The sequence below is a fragment of the Bos taurus genome, chromosome 16 (genome assembly GCF_002263795.3).
Source record: "Bos taurus isolate L1 Dominette 01449 registration number 42190680 breed Hereford chromosome 16, ARS-UCD2.0, whole genome shotgun sequence".
NCBI lineage: Eukaryota > Metazoa > Chordata > Mammalia > Artiodactyla > Bovidae > Bos > Bos taurus.
In genome coordinates, this window is record NC_037343.1 from 66,510,524 (window position 1) to 66,533,355 (window position 22,832).

The following is a 22,832-nucleotide window of genomic DNA, read 5'->3' on the forward strand; positions in this document are numbered from 1 at the left end:
GGTAATTTGTCCCTTTAGAGAGAGTTATTTCTTGAGTAATTATTTTGGGCGCTAAGTGACAGGCTCAGACTATTTTCGGCCTCTGTGGCCTCGTCTCATGACATGCGTTTACCTTAAGGATAACTCGGGTGGCAGGTCTTGCCCGTGACTCATTCCTCTTCCAGCAGCTTACTGCACCGTTCGTGTTTTTAGCAGACAGAAGCATGTGACGGGGCAGGCTTGGAAGACTTGCTACCAATGTGATTTTTATGTAAGACTGGCATAAACGATTGTCCTTGTTCCTTACTAAGCATCTTTTCCCTCAGACCAGACTTCTTGGTGACAGCCCAGGAAATTCACTAGATGTGAAGAAATATGTAATAGCCAAGTATTCCATTTGGTAGTTTTATAAAAGTTTTCCAATTTGAAGCTGCCTCACAAAGTAATATAGGTTTATATAAAGCATCTTCACTTATGTTTCCTAAAATGTAGACTTAACCAACTATATATTAATTTGTACCAAAAAGAGTACTTTGAATATGGACTATTTAAACTTATTTAAAAATATTTAGAGAAACCCTTCAAATGCTTATAACACATTTTCAGAGTAATGACATATGCATTGAAATACTGTTCAAATCTTCCAGCTCCTACCTTGTCCCTACCTTCACCTCAAGTGACAAACATTAATGACTCTGTTGTGTATGCCATTTCACCTTTCCATGGTCTGGGTTGTAATTTCAGATTTTCCACAGATTCTCTGTTTCAAATCCGCAGCTAAAGTACCTAGGTTTTCCAGTGCTTAGGAGATGGAAATGCTATTTTAGTAATACTGCTTTTTGAATATACAAAGCTCTATGAAGATGAGGGGAAAGTGTCCATTGCCTGTTATGCCCAAGAAGAGTGTGAATGTTCAGATTTATGAGATGATTCTTACTATCTATGTTTTATGTATGCTGCTGCTGCTAAGTCACTTCAGTCGTGTCCAACTCTGTGCGACCCCAGAGACGGCAGCCCACCAGGCTTCCCCGTCCCTGGGATTCTCCAAGCAAGAACACTGGAGTGGGTTGCCATTTCCTTCTCCAATGCATGAAAGTGAAAAGTGAAAGTGAAGTCGCACAGTCGTGTCCGACTCTAGCGACCCCATGGACTGTAGCCCACCAGGCTCCTCCGTCCATGGGATTTTCCAGGCAAAAGTATTGGAGTGGGATGCCATTGCCTTCTCCGGTTTTATATATGAATAAATTGAAATTCAGTTAAGTTCACTTACTTGCTCCCAAGTATTTAAACCAGCAGCAAAATAGGATGATTGCCCTATTCTGAAGGCCCACTGATTTCAGATCAAGAATTTGAGAATCCGCTCTTATAAAAATGTGGGGGCAAAATCATAGAGGGTAATGCAATCCTTCTAATTAATGGATTTAAATGGTTTTGGTCGATCCACAGTGTAATTACTTTACTGGCTATTAGCTACAAACTTTTTTACTCTTCAGTGGTTTTTCAAATGTGAACAAAACCTCAAGCCAAAAAGCCTAAAGCAAAACACACTGTTTTTTTCCTGATAATGACATTTTCCAGACATGATTTTTCCTGCTGTCAGAGTGTGATAAAAGACTTGGGTTTATAACTTGACCTAAGCCTTACCTTGGTCTTGCCCAGCAGAAATATGTTTCACTAAGTGAGTAACAGATCCTAATGCAGAAAGGGAAAGTCAAGTGAATCCCCAAAGTCAGTATTTTGTTCCCGTAATCTGCAGGTGTTTAAGAACCACAAAAATCAGTTTAACACAATTTCTCCATTTTCCTCTGTTCAGCTTCTGAGATGGCAACTGCTGGTTTCAAACTCTCCAGAGAGTTCATCTTTCAGGGCTGTCGAGAATTTTAGGGCTACAAAGAGAGAAGCCTGAAGATAGAGCTTATTGATTCATTACTGCATTCATATAAAACACTCATGGAATTTTGAATAGTAGGAAATATCAGAATAATGTTTCTCACATTCAAAAACTGAGAATTTGTGTATGATGAAAAGAATATCTAATGTTAATATGGTACTTTTCAGTTCAAACGGTGCTTTATTTCATTCCTACAATAATCCTATAGGATAGTTGAGCTGTTCAGCTACAATGGCACCCAACACACACACACATACACAAACATAAACATACATGTTCAGTTTTCTCTCATATATAAGTGCCCCAACACTACCATCTCCTCAAACTGTTATCTCTTATCTCACACCTTATTAATTTCTGCTTTTAAGTAATTTTTAAAAAATTTAGTTTTGGCTGTGCTGGGCTTCACGGATGCACGCTGGCCTTCTCTGCTTGTGGTGAGCAGGGGTCTCTCTCTAGTTGTAGGGCGTGGACGTCTCATTGGGGTGGCTTCTCTTGTAAGGCCAGGCTCTAGAGCATGGACTCAGTAGTTGTAGCTCACAGGCTTAGTTGCCCCAAGGCATGTGGGGCCTCCCGGACCAGGGATCGAACCGGTGTCCCTGCATTGCAAGCTGGATTCCTAACCAGTAGACCACATGCAGAGCCCTTTATTAATTTCCATAATTCTTAAAAAGGTAACAAAAATGTTCCCATGACAGCCTTCAACTCCTTACTACCACTCCATGAAATCTGTTTAATCTTTATCATTATAGAAAAGCTCTTAGTTATGAATGACTTTCTTAGTGCCAAATCCAGTATATTTTTCTCGTACTTAGAGTCCAAAGCTCTTTGTAGTTTTAGATTCTGTGGATCAACTCCACCTTTTCTCTGTCTTGTCTTTTAAATGTTCCTCACCATGGCTTCTGTGGCAATATTATTTTCTTCCCACTTCTGTGGCAAAGCCGTCTCTATGTCTTTGCTGGTTCCTGCTTCCTTTCTCCTGGAAGATGTGTGCATTCCCTAAGGCTCTGCCTGCAACCCACTTTTTTTCAGCTTCTCCCCTCACAGCCTCAGGCCCTGCTGAGCAATGATTTTACCCATTTCCTTTCATCGTCCTCCAGCATTTTCTACACCAGCCATCATTTTGCACCCTGACCCCTCTCTTCTCAGCGGATGATTGTGACCCTCCTGTAAGGAGAAAGCAGGGCTGGGAAAGCAAGGTGTGAAGCCTTTTGGCTTTCTGTCCACATTTTGCTGACCTCCACATGCATCACTCTCACCTCCTCTCCTCTGATTTATGAGGAAGAGAATGCCTCTTCCTGCCCAAAACCAATCCTCAATCCTGATCCTACCCACGCTGTCCTTTCTAGGAATAGAACCTAGTTGTATTGATTACTTCCTCTCTCTCTGACATTTTCAACTGCTTCCTCTTTATGGTTTGGAGCCCATGCACATGTTCATGTGTGTGTGCTAAGTCACTTCAGTCATGTCCAGCTCTTTGCAACCCCATGGACCATAGCCTGCCAGGCTCCTCTGTCTAGGATTTTTTTAGGCAAGAATACTGGAGTGGATTGCCATGCCGTCCTCCAGGGGATCTTCCTGACCCAGTTTGATGCCAGGGATCAAACTGGCATCTCCTGTACTGCTGGCAGATTCTTTACTGCTGAGCCACAAGGGAAGACCACATGCAAGTTAAGGTCTCTCCAATCCTTAGAAGTGTTGGGCTCTACCCAGGGCCCTACCAACCTATCTTTCTCTTTCCCAGCAGGGCCAAACATCAATAAGTAGCATCTAGATGTTCTTCTATTTCCTCTCTTTTGCTTCCGTTCCAGCTTTAATGTCAGTTTTCTGCCCTTACTGAGGTTTTCAGGGACATTTCGTTGCCTCACCATCACCAGGAATTTAATTTATCAGCAGCAACTGACATTGCCCACCACACCCCCTTTTTTGAGACTTTGCCCTCTTGGTTTCCATGAGGCCGTTCTGTTCTCTGATTATTCTTTGCTTCTTTTGAACTCTCCTCCTTCTTTCTTATTCCTCAAATTATTTCTCTTCTTCTTTCCCACTTCCTTTGGTCCTCCTCCTCCTCCCTTTTTTCTTTTCCCCCGTTGATTCTCTCTTTTCAACTACAAGTTTAAGTCACATTTTTATACCAATGTACAAATGACTAACACTGTTCATAAGCCAGACACCTCTGATGGGAATGCCCATGTCACTGGCCTCAATGTCTTCTCTCTTGCTCATATAGTAACATGTATTAGAAGGCAGGTGAATGAGAGTGGTTGTTATTGAGATCAGCTTGCATCAGTTTTAATTTCTGAAAAAGTGGATAATTTGCAAACTTCAGTACTTTAACCTTTATCAGTGATAGACTGGTGGAAACACACCTCATACTTCATTGGAACATGTTAGTGTATCATGACAACTTGACTGGAAAAGGCTACTATGTTAGGGATTCAAATGATTTTGAATCAATTTAGATTTAATACTAGTGATCTTAAGAGCTACTTCCTAGAAAATTCTTAGAATTCTCAAATTCTTAGAATTGAGCAGTGAGAAAAATCATTTGGGGGGGGCTCTTAATGGTTTTAGGTATTAAAGAGTCCTATATTACCAAGAACAGCTTCTAAGGAAACTAAGATATCATTCAAGTATTAAAGAGATCCCTTCAAGGATAAGGTCCCTGAGAAAGTTTCTGGAACCTGGAAAGAATGAACTGAATGGAATGGCACACATTACCTTGGGGTGCTCTGATAAGTTACAGTATCCTGAAACTTTGACAGGAAAAGATTAGCGATTTATGTGAATCAGGGCAGCTTAAGTTCTGAAACATCGTATATCTTCTCACAGTGGCTTTTAAGATAACTTTGAATTTCATGACTTTAGTGAACTTATTTGCAGGGCAGAAATAGAGACACTGACATAGAGAACAAACTTAAGGACACAGTGGGGGAGGAAGAGGCTGGGATGGATTGACAAGAGTAGCACTGGCATATATACACTATCAGCTGTAAAATAGATAGCTAGTGGGAAGCTGCTGTATAGCACAGCAAGTTCAGCTTGATGCTCTGTGATGACCTAGAGGGTGGGATTGGGGGTGGGCGTGGGAGGGAGGCTTAAGAGGCAGGGGATATATGTATACCTATAGCTGATTCATGTTGTACAGAAGAAACCAACACAGCACTGTAAAGTAATTTAGTTCAGTTCAGTCAGTTATGTCCGACTCTTTGCAACTGCATGGACTGCAGCATGCCAGGCTTCCCTGTCCATCACCAACTCCCGGAGCTTACTCAAACTCATGTCTACTGAGTTAGTGATGCCATCCAACCATCTCATTCTCTGTCATCCCCTTCTCCTCCTGCCTTCAATCTTTCCCAGCGTCAGGGTCTTTTCCAATGAGTGAGTCCTTTGCATCAAGGTGGCTGAAGTATTCGAGCCTCCGGTTCAGCATCAAGCCTTCCAATGAATATTCGGAACTAATTTACTTTAGGGTGGACTGATTGGATCTCCTTGAAGTCCAAGGCACTCTCAAGAGTCTTCTCCAACACCACAGTTGAAAAGCATCAATTCTTGGGCACTCAGACTTCTTTATGGTCCAACTCTCACATCCATACATGACTACTGGAAAAACCATAGCTTTGGCTAGACGGACCTATGTTGGCAAAGTAGTAGTAGCAAAGTAGTCTCTGCTTTTTAATATGCTGTCTAGGTTAGCCATAACGTTTCTTCCAAGGAACAAGCATCTTTTAATTTCATGCAGTCACCATTTGCAGTGATTTTGGAGCCCGAGAAAATAAAGTCTCTCATTGTTTCCATTGTTTCCCCATCTATTTGCCATGAAGTGATGGGACCAGATACCATGATCTTTGTTTTTTGAATATTGAGTTTTAAGCCAACTTTTTCACTCTCTTTCACTTTCATCAAGAGGCTCTTGGTTCCTCCATTTTCAGCTTATAAGGATGGTGTCATCTGCATATCTGAGGTTATTGATATTTCTTCCAGAAGTCTTGATTCCAGCTTGTGCTTCATCCAGGCCAGCATTTCTCATGATGTACTCTGCATTTAAGTTAAACAAGAAGGGTGACAATATACAGCCTTGACGTACTCCTTTTCCTATTTGGAACCAGTCCGTTGTTCCATGTTTGTTTCTAAGTTGCTTCTTGACCTGCGTACAGATTTCTCAGGAGGCAGGTCAGGTGGTCTGGTATTCCCATCTCTTTCAGAATTTTCCACAGTTTATTGTGATCCATAAAGTCAAAAGCTTTAGAATGAATGAAGCAGAAGTAGATGTTTTTCTGGAATTCTCTTGCTTTTTCTATGATCCAACAGATGTTGGCAATTTGATCTGTGGTTCCACTGCCTTTTCTAAATCCAGCTTGAACATCTACAAGTTCTTGATTCACGTACTGTTGAAGCTTAGCTTGGAGAATTATGAGTATTATTTTGCTAGCGTGTGAGATGAGTGCAGTTGTGTGGTAGTTTGAGCATTCTTTGGCATTACCTTTCTTTGGAATTGGAATGAAAACTGACCTTTTCCAGTCCTGTGACCACTGCTGAGTTTTCCAAATTTGCTGGCATATTGAGTGCAGCACTTTCACAGCATCATCTTTTAGGATTTGAAATAGCTCCCCTGGAATTCCATCACCTCCACTAGCTTTATTTGCAATGGTGCTTCCTAAGGCCCACTTGACTTCGCATTTCAGGATGTCTGGCTCTAGGTGACTGATCACATCATTGTGGTTACCTGGGTCATGAAGATCTTTTTTGTATAGTTCTATGTATTGTTGCCACCTCTTCTTAATACCTTCTGCTTCTGTTAAGTCCATACCCTCTCTGTCCTTTATTGTGCCCATCTTTGCATGAAATGTTCCCTTGGTATCTTATCCTCCAATTAAAAATACAATCAGTGGAGGGATAATGTTCTCTAGAGATTTATAGCCAGCATGTACTTTTATTTTTATAATGATTTGAAGTAAATACCCCAGTCACAGTGAACTATTAAATCTGCTTTGCCTTTAATAATTAAGGCTCTGAAGGTCAAAATCTAACTTAAAAATTTACATTGACCCAATTCATATTTATTCATGTTACCTTTTCCCCTTCTAGCTATCCCTATCTACTTCTATTTTTGGCTTATTTCAGTAGAAAACCCATCAGTTTATCTCAGCAACATTAGATTAACAGCTTTTTAAAAATTGAAGTGTAGTTGATTCACAATGTTGTAGTAATCTGCTGTACAGCAAAGTGACTGTTTTACTGACATATGCATTCTTTTTAAAAATACTCTTCTATTATAGTTTATCCCAGGAGGTTGGTTATAGTTCCCTGGGTAATAGGTAGGACCTGTTGTTTCTCCAGTAGATTAGAAGCTTTTTCAAAGGTGAGAACCACACCTTCTACTTTTATTTGAGTACTTTGTACATAATTGATAGGTAGTAAATTTTTTAAAGTTTTATTCCATCAGTAAGTAAAACATTTATAGGAAATACAGATTTCTTTGAAAGAAAACTCTTATTATCCTGTTAAGCAGAGATAATTACTATCAGCAGTTTAGTGTGACCCAAAGGGCGGCAGACATTTTCTGTAAACAGACAAATAGTAAATATTTGAGGAGTCTTGGGCCTTGTGATCTCTGTTTCAACTGCTCAGCTCTGCGGTTGTGGTGTGAAAAGCAGCTGTAAGCTATAGAAGATAAGACTATTGTAGTAAATGTGTGTGGCTGTGTTCCAGTCAAATTTATTTACAGAAACAGGCTGGCTGGATTTGGCCTGCAGGCTATAGTTTGCTGACTTCTGTATACACCATCCTTTAAGTCCATATGTAATATGTAAGGTAATATATGTGTAATATATAACATATATATGTGCTTAATCATTCAGTTGTGTCTGACTCTCTACTCCCCATGAACTGTAGCCCGCCAGACTCCTCTGTCCATGGAATTTTCCAGGCAAGAATACTAGAGTGGGTTGCCATTCCCTTCTCTGGGAACCTTTCTCACCCAGGGATGGATCCTGCCTCTCCTGTATCTCCTACATTGGCAGGTGGATTCTTTACCACTAGGGCCAACTGGGAAGCCCATAACATATATACACTGGTTTTTAAAAATGACATCCTAAGGTGGGAGGGGAATTAGGGGGAGAATGGATACATGTATATGTTTCCCTGAATCTCTTTGCTGTTCCCCTGAAACTATCTTAACATTGTTAATCAGATATACCCCAATACAAAAGAAAAAGTGAAAAAAAAAATGACATCATAAGGATATTACTCGGAGAAGGCAATGGCAACACACTCCAGTACTCAAAATCCCATGGACGAGGAGCCTGGTAGGCTGCAGTCCATGGGGTCGCTAAGAGTCGGACACTGAGCGACTTCACCTTCACTTTTCACTTTCATGCATTGGAGAAGGAAACGGCAACCCACTCCAGTGTTCTTGCCTGGGGAATCCCAGGGATAGGGGAGCCTGGTGGGCTGCCGCCTATGGGGTCGCAGAGTCGGACACGACTGAAGCGACTTAGCAGTAGCAGAAGCAGCAAGGATATTACTAAATATCCTTTCAAATCTTGAAGCCTCTGGGGATTAGACGTCTGAGCCAGAGCATGATATTTAATTGCCCCAAACGGGGCAAATACTGATTCTTTAGGGTGGTAAAAGCAAAAACAAAGCCTCTCAGCTTTTACGATGGTTTGTGACCCTCCAAAGATCAGCTGTACCAACAATATCTTATTCTTTAGCATTTATTTTGGGGGAAATAAGGGTTAGGTAAGGAAATGGCCACCCACTCCAGTATTCTTGCCTGGAGAATCCCATGGACAGAGGAGCCTGGCGTCTTACAGTCCACGGGGTCGCAAAGAGTTGGACACGACTGAACGACTTCACACACTCACACACAGGGTTAGGTAAAAAATGTCTTAAGTGTCTTCTTAGGAAAATAATAATGAAAAATATTGAGAAACACTGCTATATGAACCTTTGTCTTTGATTAGGATTTTTTTAACCCTATAGTTGGCAGATAACTGACAAATTGTTGCAAACACAGCTAATTTTTCTCTGTAGACTCACAAATGACTTCTGTACAATGGAGAAGACCACTCTCACCCCACTACCCATCACTTTGGAAAAAGCCAGTTTTGTGTCTATTTATAAATTTATTTCCGTGTTCATTCACCCCATGTAAATGTGTGGTTCTCTAATTTCTCCACTGCATTGGTTGAAACACTTGCCTAGTGTCCTTATTCAATAATAATAAGTTAAATAAAGTGAAAGTAAAGTCTCTCAGTCGTGTCTGACTCTTTGCGACCCCATGGACTGTAGCCTATCAGGCTCCTCCATCCATGGGATTTTCCAGGCAAGCGTGCTGGAGTGGATTGCCATTTCCTTCTCCAGGGGATCTTCCTGACCCAGGAATCGAACCCGGGTCTCCTGCATTGCAGGCAGACGCTTTACCATCTGAGCCACCAGGGAAGCCCCAAAACCTTTGACAAATGTATATTTTATCTTATGAGAGTCGTAGTGTCTCCTTTTCAAAAAGATACAATTAACAATTTCCAGTGGTTTGTCACAATTCTTTTTCACTTGACAATATGTCAAATATCTTTCCATGTCATTACATGTATTAAAGATTATAAATATTCCATTAAACGAACATATTTTTTAAATGATCTTGTATTGTTGGAAAACAATGAATAGTCATTTTGTGAACAAGGATAGAGTCCTCTCTTGAAAACCCTCGGAATATGAAAAGTCATGAAGTGTGTCAAAAGTCTGTTACTTAATTTTTTTGGCATACAGCTTGCTTGCTTTCCACGTTGACTTTTTCGAGGACGTGGGCCAGTGGACATAAAGGCCAAGCTATTTTCACAGCTCTGTTTGTTGACAGAAGGTTGCATGGGTCACTCCTATGAGTCTAAGATCATTTGGGGGAAAGTGCTGTGCCCTGGCCTTGTCAGAGGTCCACGCGGGGTGCAGGACTCCAAGTACACTGCCATGCTTTACTTGGCTTGAAGCACCTGGTCAAGAATCCGGTTTGGCTTGCAATTTATTTCAGGAACATGGAAAGGCCACTGTTTTTCTGGGCTTGATCTTACATTGCCAGCTCCTAAACTCTTTACCCTCTTACTGCACAGACCCTAATTTCTAGCTCCTACAAAAATGTTCTGTATTGTTTTAAAAGTTCAGTGTTTAAGTCAAAATTGTAGAAATGGACCTCTTCCAATTATTTATCCTGTTTCACTCTTCTTTAAGCTTGCCTCCCTCCAGGCCTCCCTCTCACCCTCTCCTTCAGCCTTTCTCCCTCTTTACAATTGCCAAGTGAACGGGCAGCAATTCTCAGAATAACAGTTTTAGCTTCCTTTCAGGAAACCAGATAAATGTTCCATACACAGAGGGCAAGGCAAAAGATAAAGTCATTTTTATGAAGTAGATACTAGTTATAGGACCGGCGTCGTGAGATGGAAGTCACCTCACCCAATATCCTATAAAACAAACCACTCTTACACATCTGCATTGGTGGAATAATTAATCTATTAATATTGTTTTCTCATTGTTAGGGGGAAAACCCACAAAATGTAGCACTTTCAAGATCAACCAGCACTTTATAAAATGATGCCAAATTACAACCAGAGGCAAGAAAGATAATCTCTGATTTTTAAACTGAAGATCTCTGGTTTTAAAACTCCTAAATTTTGACTTTCGGTAAAATCTACTTCACATTTTGGGATGCAATCCTTTGGTAAATGTCTGCAATTTTTTTCAGTAATCTCTCCGCCTACAATAGCATCTAAATTAAGCACTTACTTTTAAAATATGATAATGCACTTTCTCTTTATTATATAATTGCATCTCAAAAATTAATATCAAAATGGCAATTCCAATTAAAAAATAAGCAAAAATCTAACCACCCTAAAGTCAAAATGCAATACTCAACCTCACTAAAAAACAATTGCCAGTAAAAATGTATGTGTGAAAAAAAAATGTATGTGTGTTTTAACATCTTAATCATTTTTAGGTGTACAGTTCAGTGGCATAAAATGCCTTCACATTGTTGTGGAGCCATTGACGTGTCCATCTCCAGAAATTCTCATCCTTTCTTCAGTCCCTGATAATCACCATTCTACCTCCTGTCTCTATAAATTTGACTGCTCTAAGTAATTCATATGAATGAAATCATATAATATCTGTCCTTTGGTGACTGGCATGTTTTAATTAGCATAATCTTCTTAGGATTCATCTATGTGGTAGTATGTGTCAGAATCCCTTCCTTTTAAAGACTGAACTATTCCATTGTATGTGTGTATATGTTCTACATTTTGGTTATTTATTCATCTGTTGATGAACACGAGTTACTTCCACATTTTGGCTATTGTGAATAATACTGCTATGAACATGAGTATACAAAAACCTAGTCAAGTTGCTGGTTTCAATTATTTTGGATATATACCCTAAACTAGAATTGCTGGATCATATCAATTCTACTTCTATTTATTTTTGATGAATTGCTCTGCCGTTATCTATACTGGCTGCACCATTTTACTTAATTCTCACTAAGAGCACAGTGGGTTCCAATTTCCATACTTCTTTGCCAACACTTGTTATTTTCTTTATTTTTGGATAGTATCCATCTTAGTGGAGGTAAGATGGTATCTCAATGTGGTTTTAATTTGCTTTTCCTTAGTGACTAATGATGTTGAGCATCTTTCCATGAACTTATTGGGCATTTGTATGCCTTCTGTCTGGTCAAGTCATTGGCCGTACTTAAAGCAGATTGCTTGCCTTTTTGTTGTTGAGTTTAAACACTTGTATTTGTATGTACATGTGGAAAACTACGTTCAAAGAACTGATTTTTTTCCACCCAATATCCAAATAAATCTTTGGGATAGTTTAGAGAATTACCCAGTTGATGATTGGGAAAACTTCCTTGAAAATACAAAAATAATAAATGTTTGTTTGAAGATAAGATTCATTTATTTCCAGTGAGATCACCCCTCTATAAAATTCATCTGTCATCAACCAAAAGATCATCCACCTAAAAATATGTAGGCTAATTTATAACTAACTCTTATGAATATGGCTAGGTAATAGTTGACTGTAATAATTCTGTAACACATCAGGGAAGCATTGCTGCTGCTAAGTTGCTTCAGTCATGTCCAACTCTGTGCGACCCCATGGACGGCAGCCACCAGGCTTCCCCGTCCCTGGGATTCTCCAGGCAAGAACACTAGAATGGATTGCCATTTCCTTCTCCAATGCATGAAAGTGAAAAGTGAAAGTGAAGTCGCTCAGTTGTGTCCGACTCTTAGCGACCCCATGGACTGCACTCCACCAGGTTCCTCCATCCATGGGATTTTCCAGGCAAGAGTACTGGAGTGGGGTGCCATTGCCTTGTCTGCAGGGAAGCATTACCAGGTTTCAAAATGAAAGATTAGTCCTTGAATGGTAAAAAGATGAGATCAGATCTCTGTTTCAGTTTAAATGTCAGCAAAGAGTCTTTCTGAGGATGGTTTGTTGGTGTCCCAGTGAAGAATGCTGAAAGTGCCAGCTTCTCCTTAAGTTGTAGGAAAGAAGGTTGAGGATTGGGCCCTAGAAGTCTGAGCAGGCTTCAAGGTGACCCTAGAGGCCAAATAGTTTGTCTTCAAGCACAGGAGCTTAACTCCCTGCTTTAAATCAAAGCTCCTTTCCATCCTTCAAAGTCCACTGCATTCTGGTCTCACCTTGCTCACCCAACCTAATTTCTCATTTTCTTTCCAACACATTCTCCCCAGTCAGGCTAGCCTGCTCTTCAATCCAAGCACACATTGTATTCCTTTGGCAGGTATTTATCTTGGGACATGAGGTATGCAAATAATATGACTTTTCTAACAACTTAACTTCCATTTCAAGCCTTTTTTCTGGTGAGTTACCAAACTCATTTTCAGTAAAATCAAAGTTTTCTTCTATAAAAAGGAATTTAAGGTGAGCCAAGGTATCAAATAGGTAGTCCATATTTCCTTGAAGTCCTCTGTCCAGTATTTCCTCACCTCTCTCCTTCCTCAGCCTGGAGAATAATCTAGCATTCTAATTCTTTCCTCCATGTCCTTAGTCCTCTCTTAAGAGCCCGAACTTTTTTTTTTTTAATCTATTTATTTGACTGTGCCAGGTCTTAGTTGCAGCATGCAATATCTTTAATCTTCATTGCGGCATGCAGGACTCTCAGCTGGGGCATGTAGGATCTAGATCCCTGACTAGGGATTGAACCCGGGCCTTTGGCACTGGGAGCGCAGTCTTAGCTACTGGACCCAGGGAAGAATCTGAACTTTTAAAAGTCAAAAACTGCAAGGAAACTCCTTTCTCTTTGTCACTGCCTACTTTTCCCAAGGCAAGACACACAGAACAGCCCTGCTCTCCGAATGAGGGAAGAGGTGAGGGGGAAGGAGGTAGAGGAGAATGAAACACTGGCGGGGGGGGAATAATCAGTTCATACGCAACACTTTATCTCACCAACTTCAACACTTTTACTCTGTTCAGGTTGTTCTTGGCTTAGAACATTCTTCCTCCTCTTTCCTTTACGACTCCTCTTGTAATTTGTCACATAAGTTAACTATGAATGTCTTATACTTGCTGTAGGATTGAAAGGAAAGTCGCTTAATTCAAGCCGTCATATGAGGCTGGAGTTCTAAGGTATCCAAGTGTTTATTTGACTCAGTAGTTCTCAGTGTGAGTCTCCCAATCAGCAGTATCAAATGGGAAGTTGTTACAAATGCTAATTCTCAGGTCTCTTTCTAGGTCTGCTGAATCAAACTCTGAGGTCAGGTCTTGAATCTCCATTTTAAGTCACTTAGGGGATTCAGTTACTCTGGTTTGAGAAGCACTGGTTTAACCAGTGTTAGTCAAGGAAGGATATGCTAGCTAATAGAAGTGATTTCAATATTTGAATGCCTATTGAATGTATTTGAATGCCTCTAAGTGATGAAGCACTCATAACTTGCAAAGCATGTTTGGAAAACTGATTTATATTGGTCTGAAATCTAAATCTGACAACTTCTACTCATCACTCATACTTACCTTCCTGGATTATGGGGAAGAAATCAGATTTCCCTTCCATGTGATAATCTTAAAAATATCTCAATATTACTATCATTTGCCTCTCTCTGCTCCTTATCCAGGCTAACGTGGCTTGATTTTTGAGTCCCTTTACTGTCTTGTTTGGGTTTCCCTGGTGGCTCATATTTTTAAAGAATCTGCTTGCAATGCAGGGGACCGGAGTTCAATCACCGGGTTGGGAGGATCCCCTGGAGAAGGGAATGGTGACCCCCTCCACTATTCTTGCCTGGAGAATTCCAGGACAGAGGAGCTTGGCAGGCTACAGTCCATGGGGTCACAAAGAGTCGGGCACAATGAAGTGACTAACACTACTACTGCTACTGACTTGCTTGCACATGGCTGAACACAATCCTATTTATTTATAGTTCTCTATAATGAGCTCTGCTGTGGTTCAAGGTCAATCAAACTAAAGTACAATTTCTTGCTTCTAGGTACTATATATACTTCCATTAATGTTGGCTAATCTGGCCTTAGCTGCTGTTTTGGTGGCCACATTGCTAATTCATACAAAGCATATTATTAACTGAAATTCTTTGTTGTTTTTCATCCCTATCTTGGCTTTTTCTTTTTAACAGATGCTAGTAGTATATAATATTTCCTCTTTTTTATACCTTTAGGCTCAGTTCCTTGGATGCATATGTGTAACTATGTCTATTATTGTTTCCTGATTAGTTCTTTGACTATCTGATTAATGACATAATTCACTCTCTTGGCAATACATACCTCTTGTCCCTTGAAGCAGGTCCCAGATGGCATAATAATTGAGTACTCAATAAATAATTTAGAAATATTTTATTGATGTATTGACAGATGTTTTCAGTGCAAAAATTTTCAATGCAGGATCTACAAGTTGTTACTTAGTATAAAGTAAAAACACCACTGTCTTTAGTTGCAAACATCCAGAATTATATATGCTGCTTTTTAAAGTTTTCCCATTGGTTGATTATATCCTCCAGTGTATACTTTGAAAGTCTATATTCTTTCAAATTATATCCAAGGATCAATTATAACCTCAGTCTATATTCTTTCAAAATAATTTTGTGGTTTCTTCTTTTAGAATTGCTTCCAGAAGCTACTTTATGAATCACAGAAAAGAAACTCTTTCATCTTATAATGGTGGCAACTATTTATTTTTAAAATCAAAGTTGGAATTCTTCATGTTGATACCCCTCTGAACCGCTAGGAATATATTTTTAAAAGATGGCTTTTGGTTGTGTATACATATGCTCTCACGGAAGGACCAAAGGAAGTTCTTGACAGAAATTTCAATAAAGACTTTTTGAAAAGGTTTCCAACAATGGCAGTGTTGTGTGCTTGCTTCTTATGGTGACTTTGCCTCACGTATTTGTCGTCTCAAATATCCCCACGCTAACAGAAGGAACCACAAAAAGATATTTGACTTCATAAAACACAGCCCAAACATTTGTAGATCAAAGTAGTGACACTCCTTAAAATATTAGTAGGTAAACTATATGCAGTAAATAGTATAAAATGTACTCAAATAGACAAGATTAACAATTAAACCATTAAGTGAGAAAAGCATGAGTTTATTTATTCATCAAAATGTATAGAGCCCCTTATATATAACATGTTGGAAGAACGAATATATATTAGACTCCTGGAATACGCCAGTCATTTTATGCGGACTCCCAGTGAAGTAGAGCTGATTATCCCATTTCACAGTCGGAAACACTGACTCTGAGAGGAGAAGGTGTCCTAGGTCACAGTGACAGTCAAGTAAGTTAAAAATAGATACTTGAACCCAGGCCTTTCAGGCTCCAAGTCTTGTTCTCTTTCTTTTTTTTTTTTTTCTTGTTCTCTTTCTATCTACTATCTTATACAAGGAATATTACAAACCAAAAGATATACCTTTTTGTACCCAAGGAGCTCAAAGTACTTCACAGAAAAATAAGTAAATATGGATTTTAAAAATTCTCTGTATAAATCAAAGAAAGCTGAGTTAAAATAAAAATTGAGTTAACTGAATAAAAAATAATTTTAAAATGGCAATGTTTCATTTTGACAAGAGTTGAATAAAATCAAGCCTTTTCCTGCCAATTGGTTAAGTTTTATTTTTAAATTAGCAATACAGATCAAGAACCATAAAAATATTTATATCCTCTTTTATTACCCTTTATCATAAATCCATTTCTGGAACTTTAGTCTAAGACAGTATTATAAATGTTGGAAAGTGGCATAAAGGTATTACTAGCTGAGTTGGAAAAAAACACCCATGTATACATGTAAGCCCTTGCTGCTTAGCATGGAATATATAACTAGGGAGAGCCCACTGTACGGCACAGGGAACTCGGCTCAGTGCCTGTGGTGACCTAGATGGAAGGGAAATCCAGAGGGAGGGGATACATGTGTACATGTGGCTGATTCACTTCACTGTGCAGCAGCAACTAACACGACATTGTGAAGCAACTGTACTCCAGTAAATTAAAAACAAATCCTCCTTCCCCTTTACTCACCACTGCCATACTGCCATACTTCTGACAGCTGGTGAGTGGGTTTTCCACACTTCAAGCAGTTCCCCATGACACCAACTGGGTGGCCCACGATTCCATTTAATTCTGACACTGTCTACTCAGAGTTAACATCGGATCCCACAAGTTAAAGGCTGAGTCCCACAAGACTGCCCCAACTTCAGATACCCATCACAAGTTCCAGGTTGTCACTTGGACTCTTCACCAATTATCTATAAATCAGCGTTTCCCATGACCCTCTTCTCTTGCGTTTGATCAGTTGCTAGTATGACTCACAGAACTCAGGGAAACATATTTATTGATGTATTTTAAAGGATATAATTCAGGCTCTGAGTGAAACGCCAGATGAAGAGATCGATAGGAAAGAACATGGAATGCTGCTGAGGTCAGGAGCCCCTGTCCCCATGGAGTTGAGATGTGCTACCCTTCCAGCATGTAGATGTATTCAGCAATCCAGAAGCTCTCTGAACTCCACACTTGGGAGCTTTTCATGGAGGCTTCATCACCTCAGTGTGAAAGATCATTAAGCCTATCTCCAGCCCCTCTCCATTGTCTGGAGAAGAGGGAGCTGGTGCTGAAAGTTCCAACCTTCTAATCATGACTTGATCTTTTTAGTGATCAGCCCCCGTTCTGTAGCTACCCAGGAACCCACCAAATGTTGTCTCATTAGAACAAAAGACACTCCTGTCACCCAGGAAATTCCAGGCAATTTATGAGCTTTGTGTCAAGAGTCAGGGACAAAGGCCAAATATTCGAGTACCAAGATTCTTTTAGTGCTCATATCACTTAGGACATTACAAGGGTTTGAGGAGTTCTGTGCCAAAAATTGGGGTCAGCAACCGTTTATAAGTATTTTTTTCTGTTTTACATTACCAGCAGTAATTTAAAAAACAGGAAAAAACCGCAACCACTTTATATACCTAATTTATTGCCTAAATGGTTGGATTAAAATAAACAGTTTGGTCTGTTTGTGGAATATTTTGCAACCATTAAAATAATGGTTATAAAGACTATGTAGCATTATAAAAACAGGTTGTATTAATAAATAACCATATGTGGGTCTACAATATATCAAATACTTATGATTCATGTTATACAAAAGATACAGGATAAAAATGAAGAAAATATATGAAATACTGTGTATTGCAGTAGAATAGTTTAGTTTTTTTTTTTTTTTAACAAATCTTTTATTAATTTTGTGATGAAGGAAAAAGAAATCTCCACATTCTCCTGGTATTATTTGCTGTTACTAGACATATCACATTCCTTTTTTTTTTTTTTAACTTATGCTTTCTTTCCAATAGAACTAAGTTTATGGAAATCGGCTTTGTTTATTAAATTGCAATCAAATAATTCTAACTCAATCTCCTATAGTTCTAGTAAGGGGAATATGACACATTTGACACATTAGTGTAAATTAAGTGTCACAACTTCTCCATTCATTGTGAATCTGTACAGTTAAAATTTTGAAGACATTATGGCTCCTAGGATTAGTGGTTGAGATTGGGGATGCAAGGTCAGCCTCTTGGCTTCCAAGGAAAATACTTCCTTTCATTGTGCCCTGAATGTGTCTACACTGTGAGATGGAGAACAGGATTAGAGTTGCTATTGAAATGTGAATTCTCCTTGGCTCTGGCAAGGCTGTTGGGACTTACTTATATATTTTTGAAAGACGAATGGCTGGGGCCTCAGTTTGGAACTTGGTGACTCTGGCTGTCACAGCAAGGGGGAATCTGAGCCAGGACAGATAGCTGGACAAGAGTTGGAGCCCATACCAGTTGTGGGCCGGCATGAGTCCAAGCCCTAGGGAAGGAATAAATGGGCTGAGGGGTTAGTGGGGTTTGGGTACTTGGGATAGTATAGGGAGGAACTGGGAACAAAGGCAAGCCAGGGTAGAGTTTCACGCAGAGATGGAGCTGGCTCAAAGCAAGAGTCAATGCTAATGGGAACAAAGAGCAGACACAGGCTTGAACATTAAGCCTTATCAGAGAAAGCGAAGGCAACAGACAGGAGCCAGGGATGAAGCTGGGCTGAAGCCCGAAGGAAGTCTGGTGTTGTAAACGGGAGCAAGGAAAGGCTGGAATTGTGGGGGACACTTGGGGCTTCCCTTGTGGATCAGTTGGTAAAGAACCTGCCTGCAGTGCGGGAGACCTGTGTTAGATCCCTGGGTTGGGAAGATCCCCTGGAGAAGGGAACAGCCATGCAGCATTCTGGCCTGGAGAATTCCATGGACTGTATAGTCCATGGGGTTGCAGAGTCAGACACGACTGAGCGACTTTCACCTTCACCTCTTTCTGACTCCAGCTGCGTGTTATAATGGCTCATATGTTCCAAGTGCAGAGAATTGTGTTCAGAGTGCCCCAAAGGAAACTCAACAGCTTATGACCAAATGCCATACAGATTTCTGGATGAGGTTTCTCAACCAGCATCTTCCTTAAGACATCACCACTGCTCCAGGATCTATAGTCTAGATTGAAAAGAACGTTTGACTGCAGAGAAGCCCTTTCTCTTGAGAACTGTGGCTTACTGAGGAAACCAGATCTCCATCATAACTGCCCAGATAAGCAATACAGAGTTCAAGTATTTCTAATGCTATTGGTAAGCATTTGTCATTTCAAACTATCAGGGATAGATTGTCTGATTTTTACAGATGAATTTTAACCTTGGAGGATGTGTGTGCACAGATGCACATCTCATTCCTCATTTAGATATTTACAACATGTATACTGTTGACCTTTGAACAGTGTGTTGGTCAGGAATGCCAGCCCTCCACACAACTGAAAATTCACGTACAACTTTAATGTCAGCCATCTGTATCTGTGGTCAGAAGCTGCATATTCATCCAACCAGCAATCATGTAGTTCTGTGTACATATTATTGAAAAACATCTGCATGTAAGTGGACCATGTCATTCAAACCCATGTTGCTCGAGGGTAAATTGTTTGTGTATACATTTGTATAAATATATATATATTTACATATCTGTACCTACATATACATATATACACACTTACATGTATATTACCTTTTTTTTCAATTTGAAAGTATATTTTTATTGAAATATATTTGACAGATAACATTGTGCAAATTTAAGGTATACTGCATGTTGATATGATATTTGGTATATTCTCACATGATTGCCATTGTAGAGATAGTTAGCTTCTCTATCATGTCACATAATTATCATTTCTTGTTTGTTGTAGGAATAATTAAAATTTAGTTTCTTAGTGAGTTTGATTATAATCCAATAATGTCTATATTCACTAGGCTCTGCATTAGATCTCTGTGACTTATTTATCTACTAGTTACAAGTTTATACCCTTGAACAACATCTCTCCTTTTGCCTCCAGCCCCCAGCCCCTGGCAACAACCATTCTATTCTCTTTTTCTGTAAGTTTGGCTTTTCTACATTCCACATATAAGTGATATCACACAGTTTTCATCTTTTTCTAACTTTTCTTGCTTAGCATAATGTTCTCAAGTTCTGTCTGTGTTGTTGCAAACATTAGGATTTCCTTCTTCCTCATGACAAGAGTCTACTTACCTATCTCAAATCTTCTTTAACCATTTTTCTATCTTTTTCTCTTAAAATTTTCTTATAAAATATGGTGGCTTTGAATTGAAGTCACCTTGACAATTTTTTGTATTCCATACATGTCTTTCAACTTTTTACTAGATTTAATATAGACTAGAACATGGCATCGGAGAGGGTGATGGCACCCCACTCCAGTACTCTTGCCTGGAGGATCCCATGGATGGAGGAGCCTGGTGGGCTGCAGTCCATGGGGTCGCAGAGAGTTGGACACAACTGAGCGACTTCACTTTCACTGTTCACTTTCATGCATTGGAGAAGGAAATGGCAACCCTCTCCAGTGTTCTTACCTGGAGAATCCCAGGGATGGGGGAGCCTGGTGGGCTGCCGTCCATGGGGTCGCACAGAGTCGGACACGACTGAAGCGGCTTAGCAGCAGCAGCAGCAGCAGCAGAACATGGCATATCTTGTGGGAAGTTTTCATGGACTCTGCCCTTCTGTGGTCTCACCGATACTGGACTGAATTGTTTGTGGGAGCACAAAGCAAGGTGTCTTAACAATGCAGGCAGCAAACAGCCCAGTTTCTCCTGTAGCCCATAGACTCTGGCAAATGTGGCCCATTATGTGTGACTTTCTTGACCTTCTGTTCTAAGTCCTCTCTGCCAATAAGCAGTCACTGACTGAGTCTTGATAAAGACTCTCTTTGACGAAACCCTGGTTAGGCTCTTAAATCCTTGAGACCTTGACCTTGTGTTTTCTGTCTGTTTGGGGCCAGCATCACCCAGCTATAGCAAGAATCTTTCTAAATTGGTTTAAAGAGAACCCTCCACCCTTGATATCTGAGAAAATTCCACATCTCCCAGCATTTCTCAAGTAATATCTGATCACTCTGGTCTGCCATCAGCAAGTATTCTGTCAAGTCACTTTGCACAGAAATCCTCCCTTGGGACTTCCCTGTTGATCCAGTGGCTAAGGCTCTGTGCTCCCAAGGCAGGGGGCCTGGGTTCGATCCCTGGTCAGGGAACTATATCCCACATGCCGCGACCTGACACAGCCAAATAAATAAATAAAAAGAAATATTAAAAAGAAATCCCCCCCTTTCCCCTGTAAATAATGTAAGTAATCCCCTTGTAATTTTCCATCCACTGACCTCCACCCTTGACTATAAATCCCCACTTGTGCATGTTGCTTTTGAAACTGAGCCCAGTTCCATACTGAGATCTCTTTTCCTCTATTGTAACTTTCTGAATAAAATATATATTTTACCACTTCAACTACCATCTAGCTCTGACTTTAACAGTCTCAGCTTTTTTTTTTTTTTTTTTATTTAACAGTCTCAGCTTTAAAACTTCCTGCCACAGTTGCCTTTTGAGCCATTTGCCTTACATTTCATTGGTGCAGAGTTCTGTAAATTAAGATGATTTAGGCATGAGTTGCAGAATCATAGACCTGTTTTGAATCCCAGCCCTTTCATCTGCTAGCTGAGTGGCATTTTTGAGAATACTTTATCCACTGTACCTCAATTTTCTTATTTTAAAAATGGGCATAAATGGAGAAACAGACATAGAGAATAGACTTATGAGGGGAGAGGGGAGGAGAGGGTGAGATGTATGGCGAGTTACATGGAAACTTACATTACCATATGTAAAATAGATAGCTAACGGGGATTTGGGAGGGAGGTTCAGAGGGAGGGAATCTCTGTATACCTATAGCTGACTCATGTTAAGATTTGACAGAAAACAACAGAATTTTGTAAAGCAATTAACCTTCAATTAAAAAATGAATTAAAAAAAATGGGCATAACCATACAGATCTACTAAGATTATGAGGAATAAATGAAGTAACACTTGCATAAGTGCTTAGGACAGAATAGTAACATAATAAATGATATATTATAATTTGGTGGGGTTGCACAATGAGAAGAAATGTGGGAGTGTTTTATAGCGAGAAAACTGCTATTTAAAAGTGTATTTCTTTTTTTATATATTCTTTTTCATTATGATTTGTTATAGGATATTGAATATAGTTCCCTGTGCTAAACAATAGGGCCTTATTTTTCTTTTTTTTTTCTATTAGTGTCCTCTTTGATTTCTTTCACCAGTGTTTTATAGTTTTCTATATATAGGTCTTTAGTTTCTTTAGGTAGATATATTCCTAAGTATTTTATTCTTTTCGTTGCAATGGTGAATGGAATTGTTTCCTTAATTTCTCTTTCTGTTTTCTCATTATTAGTGTATAGGAATGCAAGGGATTTCTGTGTGTTGATTTTATATCCTGCAACTTTACTATAATCATTGATTAGTTCTAGTAATTTTCTGGTGGAGTCTTTAGGGTTTTCTATGTAGAGGATCATGTCATCTGCAAATAGTGAGAGTTTTACTTCTTCTTTTCCAATTTGGATTCCTTTTATTTCTTTTTCTGCTCTGATTGCTGTGGCCAAAACTTCCAAAACTATGTTGAATAGTAATGCTGAAAGTGGGCACCCTTGTCTTGTTCCTGACTTTAGAGGAAATGCTTTCAATTTTTCACCATTGAGGATAATGTTTGCTGTGGGTTTGTCATATATAGCTTTTATTATGTTGAGGTATGTTCCTTCTATTCCTGCTTTCTGGAGAGTTTTTATCATAAATGGGTGTTGAATTTTGTCAAAGGCTTTCTCTGCATCTATTGAGATAATCATATGGTTTTTGTTTTATCTATTCTATATATAATAGTTTGCATCTTATAGTCCCCCAAAAAGTATGTTTTTGCTGTTGGAGATATCAAGCCAGCTTGGACCAGATCTTCTTTTTCTAGAAAGAACTAGTTAATGGCTTTTCTTAGAATCATGGATGTGTAGTAACAAGCTTACTTGTTTATGGAGCAATATGAGAATACTTAAATC